The sequence below is a fragment of the Phaethon lepturus genome, unplaced genomic scaffold (genome assembly GCF_000687285.1).
Source record: "Phaethon lepturus isolate BGI_N335 unplaced genomic scaffold, ASM68728v1 scaffold5283, whole genome shotgun sequence".
In the NCBI taxonomy this organism is placed as follows: Eukaryota; Metazoa; Chordata; class Aves; order Phaethontiformes; family Phaethontidae; genus Phaethon; species Phaethon lepturus.
Window position 1 is genome coordinate 38895 of NW_010526873.1, and position 5876 is coordinate 44770.

Sequence of the window (5876 nt, forward strand, 5' to 3'; positions counted from 1 at the left end):
AGAGCGTTTCCTTTCTCATTTTATAGGCAATGCATGAACCATTATGTATATGCTTTAAAGTTTTGGCATGGGGGGGCGGAGGAGTCAGGTATAAATGCTGATGTTGTGAAATTAAAACTGGATGTTTTGTTCTGGAGTTTTTGTGTTAGTTTTATAGAAAGTGTAAAAAGGTCAGCGGAAACAGCCACTTTGCATAAATAGCCATAGCTTTACTGCTGTAGATTTAATCCTAGAATAAAAAAATGCACTTGTGGTAACTGAGAAGAAATAGCACCAGGATACCTGTCCTAAGTAGTCCCATGCTTCCACAAGTGTCAAATATATCCTACACAAAGTCGGCAAACACTATGTCATTGGTATTGGCTAGTTTCAAAGAACATACATAGCTGTTACCTGGATTGCAGTGGGTCTGTAAAATGGGCATCACAGAGGGGAGTGTATTGCCTCCCAGGGAAAAGCTCAAGGGACTTAGCACAAGCCAAGAGTTCATTCCAGGCCAAAACCAGGTAAGGAAAGGGGAAGGTCAGCAAAATAAAACCTGGATTTGAAGAATGGCTCTATTTTAAACGCCCTGACACCATTATGAAAGCTTCAGGAAAAGAATATCCCAAGCAGCTTTTGTTGGAAAATATCTGGCAACCAACACAACAAATTTCAGTTTTGAAGGTAAAATGGCAATTCACAGGGACAAATAGGAAGGCACATTCCATTTTTGGAATAGAACAGTAATTTCCAAAGAGAATTACCACAAGCAGAATAGTTCTATGCACAGTGTGGCCATAGAGGATTTCTGGGTTTAAAGCAACAACCACTGCAATAGTCAAGTGTACCCTCAAAAGGTGCTCCTTATGAGCACCAGTGCAAGCATCCCACACTCTAATACCCAGCAGGCCAGCTCAGACAATTTACTGTATTTCCTTTTTCACTAAGCTTTACAAAAATAAAAAATAGGTTTCTTTTTTGTCTCAGGATTGTTCTTCCCATCTAATTCTGCATCAATTTACTTCCTAAATTTGCTACATTTTCTTCCTTTTTTGCATTTTCAATCATCTTTAGTTTCTTATTCTGTACAGTAACTGTTCTCTCTTCCCATTTACTTATTTTCCTCCTGGTTTTTTTTTTTCCCTCACCCATTCTCTTTTCTATCCCCTAACACTACCAAACACAACCATGCCTCTTCTCATTTCCCAGTCATTTACCTATAAAGAAAAATCCTAGTCTGCCACTAGTGAACTAAGTGGTTACTGAACTCCATTATGCAGTGGGACAGCAGATTTGTACTGTGTCAAAATTCAGGCAGTAAACCACCAGTCTCTAACCAAAATCTCATCCACTATTAACTTCTCACAATGCTGCAGTTGGTGCTATTGAAAATGGGAAAAAAGGTGTTGAAAAAAAAGGAGGCATTGAAAAAAACAACGACAACAAAAAACAAAGTAGGATCCCTCATTAATTTTCTCCTATTTTCTGCTTTTATACTTTCAGATCTATTTCTCAAGACATGCTTGTGTGTTGTGCTCATGATAGCTGCTAGATTCAACTTAAGAAACACAGCTTATCACAAGTTCTGAAAATACTCATAATTTTTTTACAAGTCTTACCTAGATCTTGTGATAACCCTGCTTTGACCCATCTGCTGGTTATCTAACATGAATAACTTACTCTATAATTAGTCCATCTGCTACCTGCACATGAGATTTCAAAGCATTTTATGAGGCAATTTTGTAACACACTGTATGAATAGCCGCACCTGCTAGCTTGTAAAAAAAAAAAAAAAAAAAAACCCTGTGTTTCACAAATGAAGTTTTGGGATGAAGTGAACTGTTCTCTACCTTTTCTGCACCTTCTTTCCTTAACCTAAAAGCACTTGATACCAACATCCCTCTCAGTGAGACACAATGCAGATAATTAGTGCTGCTGGGCCTACCACAGAAAGTGCACGGTCAGATTCACACTTTCTAGAAAATCGCTTCTAACAACTTACCTCAGCGTTAAAAGAATTAAGCCATAGCTGGGAATTTGGGCAGCAATGAAGCGAGTGATGAGAAAAGGGAAAAGGCTGGTACTTGCTTTCCTAGCTCCATCCCCTGACTCAGCCTGGGGAATTTGCACAGCAGTCACCAATTCCAGCAGCCTGGAATGAGTCTTCACTCAGAAGATCCAATAACCTATCGCAAGAAACCTAAGCCCATCTCCGTCAGCATCTGCAGATCATCAAATAGTCAAATCCTATTAAGAAAAATGCATAGCTACAAGTTTGTTAGATGATGCCACACCCAAAATCAGTCTTATTCCTTCCAAGATGAGCATAAAAGTCATGTCATCATTCCTAGAGCAATGACTGACCTCTTCTGTACTTCATAAACTTATCTTCCCAGGGTCCCTATATTTCTCGTGCCGTGCACAGTCAGCAGCAACAGCAATGACCTGAGACAGGTTTCCTGCTTCAAAAATACAAAGAAACACCACAGATCTGATCGTTTTGTTTAAAGAAAATCATTGATGAAAAGAAAAATTTCATATGTACCTTGATACCAGAAGTATCCCAGACTTTGGAAATCTCTTAAAGAATCATGTTAATGAAGATTAAGAGTTGAAAGACTTATTTCAATCAGAACTCAGAACCACAAGATTTATGCAAGAGGAGAAGCAGTACCTTCCTCTTTCAAGCTATTTTAGCGTTTAAGATTTAGTATGTAATCTTACATTCATGTCTCGATGATGTGTTTTAAGTCTTGGCATTTATGTACAAGAGATTAAGACTTGAATTTATTCTTTCCACAGCTCTTCAGGAACATTTTTGCCACGGTAAATCCAAAGGTTTTATACACAACCAAGAAACAGCCCAGTACAACAGAGATGAGGTTAAAAAAAAAAAAAAGAATAGTGAAGACCTTTATCTCCAGTGACACTAAATTCTACAAACGATGCATTACAATCGTAATGGATGGTACTTACGTAACCATAGGATAAAATGTCAACAGAATTAATCTCACATGGAACAAATGCTTCCACTAACTGGCTTATAAGGAGCATTGAAAAAGAAATGTTTCCTCAGTTTTCTGATTTTCTTAGCCTAGATGTTGTGTTATCAACCTCACATATTAAAAATACTGATAGGGTCCCTAAAAGTTACAACTTAAGAGAACTATTTAAATTCATTCTTTTTTTTACTTGCCTTTGACCTATTACAGTTGATTTTCCCCAAAATGTAAGGGACAGAGTAGTGCAAAAGAGTTACTTAACAGTCACAAATCACAACTGTTGGAACTACTGCATCTAAGGACACTCAGACATCACAAGCATCACAAAGAAAATGCTCACAAATGGGCAAAATTAGAGTTTGTGCAGATGAATACTAGGGTCTTACAAAACAATAGTGCAAGTATTAAGTGAATCAAAAAGCGGCAGAAGATTTCTCAGGAAACTTCAAAGATAAAGAAGGATTTTTTTTAAATTAAAAACTCATAAGCCTTCATGTTTAACAGTCCACACATCCTAAGGATTTAGGACAATCAGCACAAATTTCCAAACATGTAAGTCCATCTTCTCTGCACTTAAATTTCTCATTTAATACATAGTGGGTGATGTTATAAGTATGGAATTCACCCTGTCCTGGCCTACATGGTAACTATTCCGATTCCTTATTTTTAGTATATTCTAACTCTGATCTCTTCGTGCAATTGAATGGACTACTTCCTCCTTTGCTTGACCTAATAAAACACAACTGGGTAGTCACTTAAAATCCACATATTGGTAGATTTTTTTCTTCATGAAACACCTTAAAGATTTTACTTCTTGTTCTAAAAATCAAAGCTTTCTTCAAGACGAAGAAAAAAACAAAACAAAACCAGTGTTAACCACCCTGTGTACTTCATGTACCTATGTACCTACATATAGGTACTACGTACCTACGAAACAGTCAAATCCCACACACTTTTCTTCTTTTTTTGACTCTGCAGTCAGGCACAAGACAAAAACAGCAGCACCATGAGACAAACTGGAACCACAAGGCTCAATAGGTGGTAACTTTACAGACTAATTATGCCTTCTTAAAGGCCAACATTGTCAATCATTTATTTCCTGAGTTTCCTTCCACTATATTGTAACTTAACACATATATCTAGTGCTGGTGGATTTTTTCCACCCCTACACAGCACTGATACACAGAATTACACCAACATTATTGCAGTAACCATGCAAATGGCTGTTAAACAGAATTTTAAAGCCTGTAGTATGTGAAAAATGTATGGGCTTCTTGTATTAGACTTGCTTTTAGGAAAGCAAAATCATAACCACACAAATGAAAACATTTTTCTTTTCATTCACATCAGTCTGAAATTGTTTTGCAAAAAGCAAATGGCAAAGTCTGTGCCTTTGCTCGCCATGAAATCTAAGGGGCGGGGGGGGGGAGGGAACCAACACACATTCTCTGAATGCTACACTGTCTCCTAACAGTATTTCAAAATGTTATTGGGTCGTGCTTGTCAAGCAGCTATTACAAGTTTAAAAAATGTGATAAATGTGATCACCAGCTTATTTTTCCTTACAGAAAATTACCAGTTTGTATTACAGGTTGTGCCACGGAATGTCTGATGAATGTGTATATACAGTGTACCGGCAATTCTACCATATCCTTACTCACAACCTCTGGAACAACAGGCAAAGCTTTTTTAAATAAGAAAACTGCTGATTAGTCTTTTGTAAAACATTATACTTTTTTTTTAATATCCTTAATAATCTCTTTTAGGACTAAATTATTTTAATAAACAGCAGCAATATGACAAGTATAGAGTATCCAAGGCAAGAAGCTGACTATTTCTGATGCAAACCAGTATTCACATATACATAAGTATTCTTTCAACTGTTGGGGAGAACAGAGCCTTTCAGCAACCAGCTGTTAAGAAAAGCTTGTGTCTGTATAGCTACTTACTAGCGAAAAAAAAAAAACAACAGGAGAATTGTAAAAACTTTCAGGGACATTTGACAATATCTTCAACTAGAGGCATATGTCCTGGTTTCAGCTGTGATAGAGTTAATTTTCTTCCTAGTAGCTGGTATAGCTCTATGGTTTGGATTTGGGATGAAAATAATCTTGATAACATGCTGATGTTCTGGGTTGTTGCTGAGCAGTCAAGGACAGTCCAGCTTCCCGCGCTGGGCTGCCAGCGAGAGGGCTGAGGGTGCCCGGGGAGCTGGGAGGGGACACAGCCAGGACAGCTGGCCCAGGCTGGCCGAAGGGATATTCCATACCATACGACGTCATGCCCAGTACATAAGCTGGGGGAGCTGGCCGGGGAGGGCTGCTGCTCGGGAACAGGCTGGGCATCAGTCAGCGAGTGGTGAGAAATTGTGTTGTGCATTACTTGTATACCCGTTTATCTTTTTTCTCTCTTCTATTAAACTGTCTTTATCTCAACCCACAGGTTTTACTTTTTTCCCCCCCTCCGATTCTCTCCCCCATCCCGCTGGGCAGGGAGGGAGCGAACGGCTGTGCAGTGTTTAGCCGCCTGCCAGGTTAAACCACAACAGCATAGCACAGAGCCTTTTGAAGCACTGGTTGCCCTGCAATAAGAAAATTGTATTTGAAAATAAATGGCATCATATGGAGCTTAGTGTAGCAATTATTCACATTGAAGTAGAAACTAGAGTGCCTAAAAGAGTTCAGGGGTCTGTTGTACTCACCACAGTACATGGGGATAATACAAAGTTCAGAGAGCTTTCAGACTAACAAAACAAAGAGTAGAAAAAAAAAAAAAAGAGAGAAAAAGGAGCATGAAAAATTTATCCAAGGTCCCGCAACGGCTTGAGGGGAGGCAGGAGCAGAGCCCCTGGGCACGGAGCCTCTGCCCAGCCCGGCGGCGCCGGGCGGGGGC